We start from the raw sequence: 14819 nt of genomic DNA on the forward strand, positions 1-14819 counted from the left end.
AAATAAAAGAAGGAGTTCAAGGGGGCACCCGGGTTCGAACCGGGGACTTTCCGATCTGCAGTCGAATGCTCTACCACTGAGCTTTGCCCCCTCGCTCCTGAGAGGATCAGGGCGTCGATGTCAAGAGCGTCATAACAACTAAAAAATTGGCCGCGTATCTGCGTGCTTCGCTGCAAATGTCGTGTAAAGACGATAGAAGAGGCGCTGTGTGAGATATGGACGCCATCTGGCAATACGTCGGGAAACGTGAGTGCTGTGTTGCGTGCTGGTAGTCCCGGCGCAGCAGCAGGCGAAGACCGGCGGTGACCAACGCGACCGGCGGGGACGCCAGCCAGCCCGAAAACGCGGTTTGGCGCGAAGCGCTGAAGCAGAGAAACGTCCGCACTCAACGAGTACTCTCCACACACTCTTTTATTTACACGTCGCCTGGGTAAAACAGAAACGCCAGAGCGGCGCCCACAACCGGCAGCCTGAAGGCCGCCCACAACGCTGCTTTTTCATTTTTTAAATATTTTTTTTCACCTTCTTGGCCTTCTCAAAACTAAAGTTTTTCAACACCAACCCATGGCATTCGTACAGTGCAATACAGAACCGAAACCGAAACACAACAATGAGCTCGTGCGAAGGGCACGGAGGAAGGCAAATTTCAGCGCAGTCGCATTTTCAGCTTTGTTGAAACAGCGCTCACTAGACGACGACGAAGTAAAAGGCACAGGTGCCTTCCTGTGCCTTCTTTTACTTCGTCGTCGTCTAGTGAGCGCTGTTTCAACAAAGATGAACGCATACCAACTCGCTCAAGCTTCCATTCTTATGCATTTTCAGCGCAGCTTAAGAAACTAGGGTCCTTAAAATTACGTATGTATGCATTTTCTATTAAAGGAACACGCCACCTAATACTTACCTAGTGATGTTGCACCTCAGATATGCATGATATTTACTTTTTGATCGACAACGTTCACAAGTATGAACAGATGTACCAGTTCAAGACGGCTGGCCCTTGGGCAAGTGGTTCAACTTTGGCCGAGTGGCTGAATCGAGGGACGTGCCGACAAACAGAAAGACAGACAGACAGAAAGACAGACCAAAATTTCTGCGTTTAAGTTCCCCAAGAAAGACTATCGTCTTTAAAAAATAAATAAACGAAGGAGTTCAAGGTGGGCACCCGGGTTTGAACCAGGGACTTTTCTATCTGTAGTTGAATGTTCTACCACTGAGCTATGCCCCCACTGTTCTGAGAACAGCAGCCTCTGCGCTGCCACGGCGGCTCCGCCACCGTCTTTCCATTAACCGAGGGGCTACTAGTACCGCGATACTGTTTCGAACAACAAATGTCTATTCCTCCTCTTCATTCTCCTTTAAATAAGCTGACAATCTCTGACAGAACACTACATCACTTAAGCAATGTTTGTGTCTATTCAGCAAATTATATATGTGTTCCACCGCGTTAAATCGCTGTCATCGTTCTGCTAATAAGTTCCAGCTCTTCAAAAAATAGCTATTCAGATGTTTCAATGATTAATATGGTTCACTTTCTTTTTTGGTTCTCGCTTCATTTACTTCATACGTTTGCCTTTTTTCTTTTTATGTGATCCTCCGTTTTCTCAAATAAGTGTAGCGTTATCAATATGTTACGTCAACTATCCACTCAATGCAAGCTGACCTTAAGCCCTCTTACAGCCATCTGCAGAGATGTCTTGATGTGTGCTTTTCTAAGTTTACCCCATGTGGTTAAAGTAGTTCAGAGCCTCCCACTGTGGAGTTTCTCATAGCCTGAGTCGCTTTGGGATGTTAAACTCCATAAACCAACCAACCAGTCATACGTACTCAAGAGCACAGGAACGAGATTTTTTTCTGCGACTTCAAACTTGCTCGTCGTCTGCGATACCATTCACACCGTGCACCACTATCACAAATCTCAAACCACGGTTGTACTCGCTGGCCCCACGCTGAAACGACACTTAAGGCCGCATGGAAGGGTCCCTGAACAACATGGTGAGTCTTTAAACATATCTTAGTCTGCTTTTCGATTTTTTAAGCGGAGAGGGGGGTTAGGACGAGTAAAGAGGGAGAAGGTGCAAAGGGAAAGTAAGCAAGAAAGTGTGAGGAGGCAAAGAGGAAAAAATTCACGCATATCCATGATGTGAATGATGATGAGATGGGCGAAGCACCGGGGATCATTCGGGTAACCGTGAGTCCCCCGTACATTGCCCACTCGAGCATGCAAATGCGTAACAAACACGTGTGTACAGTATATACAATGTTGTATTATTGATGTCATAAGGCGTATATGGTTTTGAGGTGCGGACTTCGTTTCCCTTTCATTAGGACCGCCTTCGTTTTGCTGCAGCTTCCCACGCCTTCACCTCGGGGCGTGCTTGTTGTTTGCGTCGCCGTGCTACAGCAGCTTTGCGAGCCCTCGACTCCGCTTGTAGTTGAGCCGCCACTCTCGCCTTTTCATCCATGTCGGAAGCGACCGTTTTCATCCATGGCTGAAAAAAGAAAGAGAGCGCGCGCCGGAAACGCGCGCTTATATACCCTGGGGCACCGCAGCTCCCCTAGCGGTCTCCATTCAAACCAGAGCACGCGCCGGGCGCGAGCGCTCCCGGCGCGTGCCAGAGCTACGCTAGACGCCGGGGGTACAAGGCTCGGCCCTAAGGTGCTTCGACCCTAAAAATGTGGAGAGAGAGGAGCAGGGTTTTCATTCCGGAGCAGCTAGCACTCCAGGTTTTAAACCCGGCGAGGAAGACTGGGAACAAGAGGCTTCAAGCACTCCGCACCAGTCATAAATGGCAAAGAAGGGTCCCATACCGAAACAGCAAGATACTGATAGTAGGACCCCTTCATGCTCAATGATCCATTGTGTGTTCTGGGAGAATCTCCAGAGAATGAAGAGGTACGAGTCTAAGCCTGCCCTTATCTAGATGTACAGACACATTGTTTGATGGTGTGTGCGATCAAGTGAAAAAGAAGACGCCACGGCGAAGGAGACTTTTCTCGCGAGCACGTGGCCGGTGATCGTCGAGCAATGCACGTGGTCGCCACATGCGCTTACGGTGCTAAATCGCCCGTTCTGAAAAGCCGTTACGTGTCCTCCGTGGCGGTATGGGAATGGGACGATCGCCTCACTAAATTCTGTGACATTACTCAACGTTATCGAATGCGAAGGCGGGGTGTCCACCGCCTCACACCAAGCTGAATCGGGCCCAGACCGTTCAGTGGCGGCAGCTACAAACACGAACACACATGAACCCCGTAATCATGAGCCACATATATCCCGAAATATATACAACTAATCTATGACATTATTGTAACACCAAAGCCACACTAGATCACATGCTATGGGCTCTTCCACCATTGATCAGCAATAGAGGGGTCGCGGCCCCCAATGAAGGCCTGGGGCGCGTTGGCGGACTTCTCTGCGCAGTTCTGGCCTTGACCAGCAACTCTGGGCGATCCGGCAGGCCGAGGAAGCTGCCGGGAGACACGGTCTCTTCGTTAGCTCCTAGGTGAAAGCCGAGCCCAGCAATCTACCAGAAATTATTAAAGATTTCTTCACTCCCTCTCCTTTGGCCTTAGGTTCATTTTACGCCAACATTCCCAACCGAAAACTCCCCAATTAAAAAAAAAATTGACGGTTTGCTTCTCAGCAAAACCTCTTTCCAAATATAAAAAAAATTGAACACTACAGAGCTCTTTGAAATTTTCTAATCCACGACCTAACAATACAGAGAATGAAAATCACGTATATTTCATTGCGTCCTTGATGCCAAAACATATGAATGCGACACACGTCCGATGCAGAAATGAAATGTGTCATGAAAAAGAAAAAATTCGGCAGATCCCACGTACCGTGGGAATCGATGTTATGCGAAGCATGCGTGGGATGGTGACTGTGGCGTAATTTTTCACATTGAGCGAAACCTTACGGAATGACACTAGAGAAATTTAGCAGTGGTATACGCTCACTGATGTGTAGAAGAGTTGCATATGTATTATAAAAAACAGTTGTTTACAGTTGCGTAACGATGCCAACAGCAACATGGGCGTTCCCAACACCAGACGCGGAAAGCTGATACGTAGTGCTTATATTCTTCAATACTGGATAGCGCGAATCCGAACAAGACAATCAGGGAATATTATGTTGACAAGTGCACCAGTTAGCGTTGTTCTGTCCACTGTGTACAAATACTCTAGTGTGAATGTGGCTTTCAGAAATTGGACAACGTCAACAATTTCTTCTCAGCATAAGTAAGACGGGTTTGAAGAGCAGCCCGAAGAAATGGGGGAGACGTGTCTTTAAGGTAAAAGAATCGGGAGATCAGATGTCACACAAACAAACGCACAAGACTGAGGCCACCCTTCTGAAGTGGAAGAAAAATGAATCTCTTCTCGTGGCTTCCCATGATGAACGCCGAATAAAACAAGCAAATATTACCTGAAACATCTGAATATGTACACGACAGCAGTCCAATACCTGCAGAACACAAACAAGGCATGATACAAAAAATATGTCGCATGTTCTAGCTCTCGCGAAAAAGGAAAGCTGGGGCCCCTGCTAAGTTGACACATTTCGACTAATAGTGGTTATCGTGGATGTCCTGTGAGGACCACTTTTACGGTATTTATCGGGAGGCACACCAAAACACCACCTTGGAGTATCGTTCAAATGAATTATTTAAAAACACCGAGTTGTTTAGAGCCCCCATGACTAGCCAGAATCATCTGCTTTCATTGAAATCATCTGCTTTATTTTATATCGATTGACAAGGTAATCTACCTGTACTGTCGCACCATTTTTCACACTCTGTAATGGTTCTGGAATAAGTTCTGGTTCCAGTCCAGTTTCAAGACGGCGAAAAAAATTACGATTCAGATGTTCCAAATTAAAAGCAGTTCCTGTTCTGTTCTGTTCTGTTCTGTTCTAACTGTTTTGCTGTGGAGAGGTTGAGGTCCATATTGCCTCGGCTACTCCATATCACGAAGTTATGCAGCGAAGAAAAAAAAAGAATAATACTGAACGGTACCTAAACATGAACAATCCGAAAAAAAAATCATACCAATACACAGTTTGCTTGCAGCAGTTCACACTGTCATAAACTGTTCACCCGCACACCTTCCTTTTCTACTAACAGTATATGCACTAACACATTTCATATAAATCAATCCCTGGCTGTTTATCACAGGCGCTTATCCAGTCCGGTCTCCACTAAAAAATCTGTCAGGAAGATGTTCGCCTTTTTCTGAAGATGCATCTCAGGCCATGGTCCAAGTAATTTCTTTAATGTGAGGGGCCGTCTGTCCAAACTTGCTAATTTTTTCTTTAATTTTTCTCTTTCATTCGCGTATTTAACGCACTCCAAAAGAATATGGCGAACATTTTCTTCTGCTTGACCACAATGGCATTCCGGGGAGTTGGATCGATGTATCTTGTGCAGGAAGCTGTTTGTGTAGGCTACTTCCAATCGAAGTCTGTGGATTAAAGTTAATAAATTTGGCTTTTTCCTTCTATTCTCTTGCTGTGGCAAGGTGCTGCTGTGCTGAAGACAGGTGCTACATATCCAGAAGAGTGCACGATTGGCTTTGTCGTTAGAGTATGCTTTAAATTTTAATAGAGAGCGCAATAAAAACAAGGTGAAGAGAGCGTCCTGTTCTCTGTCTCCTCTGTTTTTATTGCGCTCCCTGTGGAAACTGACCTCCCCTACTGAAACGTTCCGTATGCCATTCCAATAATTCCATATGTTTCCATACGGAATCCACGTGTTTTCCGTATATATTCTATATATTGTCCGTATATTTCCGTAAGGTTTTTACGGAAACATACGGAATTATTGGAATGGCATACGGAACGTTTCAGTAGGGTCATGCTGCAAATACGTTTCCTTGCTACAGTATCTGCTTACAAAACGCTCTTGATGATCCCCATTGTATTTGCAGAAAAAAATAAGTAAAATATACCACTGCCGAACAAACGTTCATCTTACCCAGTATATGCGCTGAACTGCTACCGCCGTGAGCCCTTTTTTACAAGAAATTACCGTAGCTTAATGTATAATTGTTAGCAAAGCATGCGCTGACAAAGCGTAGATATTTGCCAGTTAAAACACCTTGCTGTCAATTCCATGTTCGGGCAACACCATGGACCTAAATTACCAGCTCGGGGCCCTATCGGGCCCGATCTGCGGTCGGGCCGGGCCAGGCCGGGTAGGTGAAATTTTTTCTCTGGTTCGGGCCGGGTCCGGGTCTCGCTTTCAGTCACCGGGCCGGGTTCGGGCGGGTAAAGTTTCGGGCCCGTGCAGTGCTCTATGGGGTATAGCCGCTGGCAACAGCCGACACCACAGCTACTGTGCCTAATTTCACGTAAATGCGCAGAGCGCGAGCACCCACTTTTATGTGCAGCATCTGTTACTCTGCAGAATAAAGCAAAGAGGAGGGGTCGGCTGCACGCGCACATGTTTTTATCACTTGCTCACAGCCATTTCTATGCGCATCCACGCAAAGCTTTTTTCGTCACGGCGTGTTTCGAATCAAGTTCATCAGCTATGGTAAGGGATCTCCAATGTAAGCGCCTAAGACTTTCGCCTTAATAATGCCTTCCGGGGTACTTTACAAAACGACTAAAAGCAAGGTGTTGGATGCTGTGGGACTAAAGACAATATAGTAGCGGAAAGGTCAGTGTAATCAGCGAATAAAACACACAATTATGACGCTTCGCAACATTTGTACTAATATATTGTCACAAATCCTAAGAATTCCAATACTGTAAGCAGTGTCAAAAGTGTCCTGTGCTCGTTATTCGAACACGAATCTTGTGATGGTTGAGATGATGCGCTAAGTTGAGTGCAAGACGCTGCTGTAATATCGATGCTCATTGGCTGCTTCGAAACCGACTCAGGACTGGTAAATGCCTTTCACATTTGAAACGTTCTCAAAATCAGTAGAGCCATATTAATGGCACTAACCCTTCTTGTAACTCCGTGCGCTTCTGAATCCCAAGCACTGTTCTCTCTTTTTAAAGTGCATTGGCTAACCCATACACAGCGTCTCAGCTCCGTGCATCAGTGTCTTACAACTGTTATTGTATACTATGCCTTCTCTTGTTATGTCTTATTCGAGCCCGCTCCGCCCAGATTTTCATTCTCTAGCCGTTGTTAAAATAATGAATTCTTAGCGACTTAAATAATTTCATTTCTGCGATGCATTAACATAGCTATGACATCGTTTTTCAACTCGATTTTGGATGAACGCAAGTACTCTCTTCCAAACCCTGACTCAAAATCCAGTTCGTGATTGCGCATTGTGACGTAAAAGATGCTAATGCCCGCTGTAGGGCTGTAGCTTGAGAAAGTCTTTGGTGCACGATCTACGTACAGTGCACCAGACGCGAAGCAAACAAGGGCAGACGCGCTGTGTGTCTGCCATTTTTTGTGCCTTGTCCTCAGGTGCACTGTACATAGAAAAACGAACACCTTCAGCCTGTTCGTTGCGATCGGCAAACTGCAGTGCTCGTGCATACGTTGTAGAGTGGTGCACTGGGCCTTGAGGTTTCCTCCGCAGGTCTCTTGGTCGCGGTAGCAATCGGTCTCGACGGGACCACTGGCAATACGGCGCAGAAGGCTGGCCCCTGTGGACCAAGGCGGTGATGAGAAAGCGGTTGCCTTGTGCGATAAGATTAAGGTTAAAGCGGTTTCTTTTCTCTTTGGGCTTTATGACTGCGTCTCGGCAATTACGTGCGCCTAGGCCAGGCACGCGCTTTATCTCCACAAAGGTCTGTCCGGCGAGCGAGCTGCTTCAAGAGTCCAGAAAGGCTCTCCGTTGGTGCAGAAGAATCCGGAACTCGAGACCGTGAGTAGGCCCCTTCTTATTTGTCCCCCGTCCGCTAAGGAGGCAAGTGAAGAAGGCGCGTACGTCGAGGAATTTCAGCTCATACGTGTAGCCATAGACGTGAGAGAAACAGTGCAGGCAGTGTTGTAGAGTGCAGAGAGTATTCGTTTAAAAAAACGTTATCTCGCTGCGAAGGTGTAGCAGTGCTCAGTCGCTGCTTGTCGGGCTTCTGGCCCTGCTGCGATACTGCCGTACTTATGATAAGCACATTCGCAGCTTTCCTCCAAGCATCCCCTCCACCGCTCGTATAGTTTATAGTGATGACAGACGCACTTCCGCATTGCAATAATGCGCGAAAGGTTTAAAATACATGCACCACATTAATTAGAACTCACAGACAAGGAATCTGTCAGTTGTAAGTAATGTTGTGTCAAGCAGAGAAAAACGAAACCTTAAAATTCCCCTTCTTTCGTTCGCACATGCATCACAGTGGCTCTTGAGATGTGTTGGTCACGGCTTGAGTGCCCGGTTTCGGTTGGTTGCCGGATTCCATTGAGAGGGAAAACAAAGACGCTCGTTTATCGGGATACGAGGCCGCGGTGAATATTCTCGGGTTATTGCAATTAATACGCCGTCTTCTATTCCGGGGACTTTCTAAGGCAAACAAACGAGGACGAGCAAGAACATTCGTGTCCGTCCTCGTTTGTGTGCGTTTTAGAGCTGATTAGCTGTAATGCTTTTCAGGCCGACTTCGCATATGCACGCCTTCTCAATGAAACAGCGAAAAAAGCCACGGATTGCTAAGTACGCTTTTGTCTCGACCACTTACTACAAGAAATGCAGTGCAGATAGTAGTCTTCTCAACGTCATCTTCAAGGCTACCATTAGTTCTAAATTCTTTTTTTGAACACCGGAGCTGTTAAAGCCGGGCGTAAGGTGTAATCCGTGGACTGGAAAACTCAGTTGGCGGGTATGTGCCGCAGGAATTGGGCAAGCCCCACTACAGAGTACAAGCATTTATAGGAACCATATGAATGCGTTGCTGGCGGGAAAGGGAAGTGAAGGTGAGAAGGCGGGAAAAAGGATGAATCACTGACATATATAGTATAGTATAGTATAGTATAGTATAGTATAGTATAGTATAGTATAGTATAGTATAGTATATCAACAGGTTGGAAAGGGCGAGAGAACGAGTACAGCCCTATTGAAAATTTGTTCATCATGTGGAAGGGTTTCATTTTACCATCCATAATTTTGGCGGATTATGGTGCTGGAATAAGTTGGCATATGGCGTATGCTGGATGCTGGCGTATGATGGATGCTGAAGAATAATGGAGCGCAAAACGGCTCTCCAGCGTCAGGATCATCGTGCCTAGCTGCCGCACATAAATAAATGTATAGAAGGCGATGTAGAAAGCATTAGTACAAAAAAAAGAAATCCGTGTGAAAAAAAAAAAAACTTCCGCCACTAGGAGTCGAACGTGCCACTCCAGGATCCAGAGCCGAGTATTTTACCACTACGCCACGCTGAGTTTTTTTTTCTTTAATGCATGGTAATAATGCCATCAAATCTTGCCATCTATTCCAACATAAGTCGTCGCTTTAGAATTACACTCACATGCACATATGCACAAAACACACATAATTTCACATAGTCCAAGGAATCTTCAAAAGTCCGGTAAACAGACACAAACGTCCAGAAGTCCAAGCCACGCCGGAACCGGGTCAAAAGTCTCAGCAACACTACACACGTTAGCTGCTTCTTCTCGAAAGACAGACCGTGTCGAGCGAGGTGGCTCAGCATGTCTGTAAATCATGCGGCTTTTCCATAGCGAATATAGACCTAACAACATGATTAAATCGTATGGTGCATTATTGTTTATGCTCTTTTTGAACATGAAGAACCTCACACCATGCGATGTAATTGGAAATTCTTTTCTGTAGGTTCTCTTAAGAATGTCCCAGAAATGAAATGCATCACGGCAATGAATAAAACAATGCTCGATTGTTTCAGGCTCGTTGCATAGCCTGCAATTTACAGACCAGGGCACGTATATTCCTTTTTCATGAAGTCATGTCTTTACGGGTAAAGTGGATGTGTGCAGCTTAAATAAAAACGTTTTCACAGCTGGCGACATACACATTTTACGTACACGGCGGAATACATCATGACCAGAATGACATACATATTGCTGTCGGTAAACAGGTTCAGGGACAAGGGTGTTTACAAGTGCGGTGGTTAGCGTCTTTCTGTCCACGTTGTACAAGTGCTCTAACGTGAATCTGGCTTTCAAAAACTGGACAGTGTCGACAATCTCTTTCAAGAAACCCCATAATTGCGATTCTTCCGCCACTCTTGTTGTGACAAAAAGAAAAGGGAGATGGTGAGAAAGACGGTTCCGTATAACAGCCAGAAGAAACGGGTGACAGACTTCCTTAAGGTAAAAAAATCGCAGCACCAGTTGTCACACAAACAAATGCGCAAGACTAAGCCCACCCTTCTCAAGCGGAAGAAAAAGGTTGTCCCTTCTCATGGCTTCCCATGGTGAACTCCAGATAAAGCAGGCAAATATTCCGTGAAATGCCTGAATATGTACACGAGAGCAGTGCAATACCTGTAAACTGTACATAAGCTTTGATGCGAGAAATATGTTGCATGCTTTAGCTTTCGCGAAAACGGAAAGGTCGCGTCCTTGCCAAGTTGACACCTTGCGACGGATAGTGGTTAACGCGGACGTCCAACGATTCTTTTATCTTTATCGTCTACGCCACGCTGACACATGTTTTCCTTCTGCAGAATGACTGTAGTGAACATACTAATACACCGTTTGGCTTCAGCTTTGTATGTCGCATACTCCAGACAGACGCGATCTTCAACTCGTACTAAAATTTGCATATTTATTAAACGCAAACAAACTGCTGGTAACGAATGGCATGTCGATAATGGCAACAGCGCTTTCTTTCACAATTGTCAACTTAACTAAAAAAATATATATAGCAAGTGGGCCGAAGAACAGGTACAGTTTATCGGCTGTTACTGCCAAGTTTCTCGCTCTTTTCAAAGGGCGACATGTCCAGAGGCTTTATGACGACTCTAATCTCATTCGATAAATACGCGCGTGCAATTTATTAAGTATAGTGATGTTTTTTTGGCACAACGTACAGCGCGGTCATGCCAGCGTACTGATCTGAAGCTCTGTCGTTAGCTACAACCACATAACGGCTTGGCCAAAAACGAGGGCAGTGCACGGGAAAAATATATCATATTGGTTCAGTTAGGCGTACAAACTGACACGTCTCTGTTCTCGAATACGAGTCAGAGAAGTACCGTCGAGAGCCAACGGCGGCTGCCGGTGACCGGAGTCGTTTGCTTGCAAGCGCGTCGCATCGATGCTCATCGCTTCTTGTGCGGATACCGTACACAAGAAAAAAAATGCTTCATTTAGGTTAGCCGATGCCACAGCTGTGTTGTAAAGTCATTCATACTCGTCGAAATCGTGCATCCGGAAACCCAGAAACTCTAATGCTAAAACTTTAGCGCAAACCAAGAACAGGGGACAAAGAAACGACGAGGACAAACGGTGAGGACTAGCCCGCTCCCACACCTTGCTTAACCCAGAAACGCCTATGACATGTAGACGGACTCGGTCGGCACGCCAGGCCTAACCTTTGGTGGAAGTCATGGTGGTAGAATATGATGCTGGAAGTCATACTTGTTGGGGCTTATCCCGACGCAGGCCGAAGGTAAACGTGTGTGCATCTTAGCTTCGCATGCATTTTCACTATTACGTTAAAGTGCGGCTGAGGTAAGTGAGTGTTCAAGAATTGTCAGAGTTTGCGTTTCTAGCGTGGAAATGTCAAGTGGCGGCTGTTTTCTGGTCTACCCGCTGGAAGGGGCAATTGCGAAGCCAGAGCTCATTTACTTCTCGACAACTGCGCGGCGATGTAACACATTTACTGTCGCTGTTCCCTCCGACACCGAGAGCGAGAAAAAGAGATAGAAAGAAAGAGAAAGAGAGAAAGTGTAGCATGCCCACCTATAGCATAGTATAGCGAGGCGGTGGGAAAGGGAAGCGAAGGGAAGGAGTAGATAAAGGAGGAGGAGAGAGGGCGAAGCATAGTGTAGTGTATCAGGGGAGGAAAAAGGAAGTAAGGGTTAGGAGGAGTTATGTGAGGGCGAGGAGGAAGGCAAGGAGGATGGGGAACGGTGTACGTTTCGCCGTTTCCATATATACTAGAGTATAACAAGGGGTGGGCAACCGGAGTGAGGAGGAGGGAAACGAGGTGGGAACGCCAACATCTCCACTCCTTCCTCAGTCTTCGCACGACTAGTGCGTAGCTGCCCCATTTTCTTTTTCGTGTTGTCCTCCTATTTATGTTAAAGGAGTGTTGGATGCAGCAAAAATGAGCAAAAATGTTCTTGTGTGGAGGCGAAACCCGGAATTCTAAAAGTGTGAGACATATGAAGTGTTAAACCATGAGACAACGACAGTAAAGGCTTATGCTTAAGTCTATCAGAGGGCCACATCAACCGCATAGTAATTAATTATTATCTGGGGTTTAACGTCCCAAAACCACGATATGATTATGAGAGACGCCGTAGTGGAGGGCTCCGGAAATTTCGACCACCTGGGGTTCTTTAACGTGCACCTAAATCTAAGTACACGGGCCTCAAACAATTTCGCCTCCGTCGAAAATGCAGCCGCCGTGGCCGGGGTTCGATTCCGCGACCTTCGGGTCAGCAGTCGAGCGCCATAACCACTAGACCACCGTGGCGGGGCCCAACCGCGTAGTAGCCGGTGTATAATTATTTTTGAGGGTTTGGCGTGCCAGAACAACCGCACGATTGAGGCACGCCGTAGTGGGGGACTGCGGGTTAATTTCAACCACCTTGGGCTCCTTAACGTGCATCTAAATCGTGGGTACTTAACGCGCACGTAAATCAGGGTGTGCTTGCGTATCAGCCCCATCGGAATGCAGCCGCCACGGCCAGGAGTCGAACCCGCGTCCTCGAGTTTAGCAACGCGACACCTTACCTGCTTAGCTACCACTGCAGTGTGTAGTAATGACGAAGAGAGTGTACGGTAAGAGAGAAGGAGCGCAAGAGAACACATCAATACCGAAGTAAAAAAATGTGATAAAAAAGCATGAAACAGTGTTGTAGCAGATTACAATGGCTCACCGAGTGTGAACGAGGAGAAAAAGGAGGGCTCGATGATTAACAACCTTATCGACAGGACATATATAAATCTGAATACAGCACTTTTTTTCTTCAACTACAGAATTCAAAATGCATGAGGGTTACAACATGCAACAAACTACGAGTTGTCACCGAGCTACATGATGAAGCAAGTTATCTTGGCGACGTCCTGCCTGAGCAAGTAGTTCGCCTTCTGTTTTGCCGATGTACTTACAGCACTGAAAACGTTTCGGTTTAATTTACGCCTCTGCCACAATATTCTCGACAAAAGGAAAAGTTATGTTTCGTCAGTGTTCTAACTTACCTTGATATAAAAACAACACAATTTCCCCCTCTCTCTTCCATGGTATAATATGACAAATGTTTTCGTATGGACGTGACTGGCTGAGACATTGGTTGTTGTTGTAGTGCCTTCTCAGAGCTGAGCGGATGGCAATGAAGGTATACGAGAAGCACTGAATAATTTAAGCAGTGACGCTCTCACCGTAGTGGAAGAGCGTAGCCGTCAATATTTATTTCCAGCCACTATTGCAATTTCGATTTTGTTATTATTTGCTTCGATGTGTACAGCCTATACCATCTTGTGTCTATCTCCTGGCTCAGTGCGACTTGCATTCAAGTTATCTTCACCACAGCGCAATAACAGATCAATAAGTGCTGCAAGAAACCGCTTACATGCAATAGTCATTACGCGCGTGCTTTTATTAGACCACAAAGCGTAGTCAATCGTACCATGCTTCCAGTTGGACGGCTGAAGAAGCGTGTAATTACGCCAATGCGCCTTGGATTCGTCAAATTTGGGTTCATCCGAAGTGCACTGACATTTTTTTAACAAAGTAAGCAGCCTGCAAATAGCCTGTATGAACCACATATATACAGATGTGGTCTATATGGACATTAGAGGAAACGCACGCATAAAAATCCATTGCTAACGCACCCGTTCCACCGCACGTTGTTCACGGGGTTGTCAAAGCTTTCCCTGAAACATGCGCTACATGTGGCATAGTACGGAAAGCCCGAAAGAACGATTACTCACGTGCGTGCCGACGCGCATTACGCCCGAACCGATAGCCGATGGCAAACCAGAGAGGACTGAATTCTTGTATACTCCTGTAATCTTAGACTTATTAAACATCACTTGTACTACCTGTTCAAATCGGAGCTCCTCACTTAATTATCCACACTTCAAACTGCATCCTACCACGCGCTCCAGGCCTTTATTAAAGGAGTCATGAAGCACCCCTTGGGCTTGTTGAAAAAACACATCCTGCGGAACGCTGACACGGCTATGAACTGCTCTGCAAAATATTACAGTCGTGCGCGCCGCGGAAAGGCCACAAGCGAAGCGCGAAGTTGCCGTTTTTCCTCAGGCGCCCTCTTTTCAAACAGAGGCCGGTTCTCACTCTCTTCGGTGGGCGGGGAGTCTGCACGTTGACGTCGCGGATCTGCCAGTTTACGTCGCAAGAGATATAGCATGCTTATTGGCCGATACCCGGATGAGATGCGCTTCTTGCCACGGGGTGCCGCCACTTGCCCGCGCCGCACTCCTCAGTCTGCTAAATTTACACGGTAGCCGCACTCGCGCACGCGAATCACAGCGGGAGAGCGATCGCGTTTCATGACGCGCGCTGACGTATCTTCTTACCCCCGTGACATCCCTCCCTGTCTAGCTTCCAGTCCACTCGTCGGCACGAGAAAAGAGAGAAAGCGCTGAGAGCGTGCGCCAAACCCCCGTAACTCCGCTCATTCTTGACGTATTCGAGAAATTTTTTGCGGCAATCGATTCGGGAGGCAGTAA

At 46.5% G+C, this 14819-nt stretch overlaps 1 protein-coding gene and 1 non-coding gene across 2 annotated transcripts in view; one reads left to right on the forward strand and one right to left on the reverse strand.

Annotated features, from left to right (window-relative positions):
* Positions 1–19: 19 nt before the first annotated feature.
* Trnac-gca (transfer RNA cysteine (anticodon GCA)) lies at positions 20–91 on the reverse strand. Its single transcript has one exon. It is a non-coding gene; the product is annotated as a tRNA-Cys (tRNA).
* Positions 92–7766: 7675 nt separating this feature from the next.
* The window catches only part of LOC119392501 (organic cation transporter protein), a 140810-nt gene continuing 133757 nt past the window's right edge, over positions 7767–14819 (forward strand). The window contains exon 1 of the mRNA XM_037659692.2: positions 7767–7842. The gene's annotated coding sequence lies outside the window, so the exon portion shown is untranslated. The remainder of the gene's footprint in view (positions 7843–14819) is intronic.

The sequence above is a fragment of the Rhipicephalus sanguineus genome, chromosome 1, assembly GCF_013339695.2.
Source record: "Rhipicephalus sanguineus isolate Rsan-2018 chromosome 1, BIME_Rsan_1.4, whole genome shotgun sequence".
In the NCBI taxonomy this organism is placed as follows: domain Eukaryota; kingdom Metazoa; phylum Arthropoda; class Arachnida; order Ixodida; family Ixodidae; genus Rhipicephalus; species Rhipicephalus sanguineus.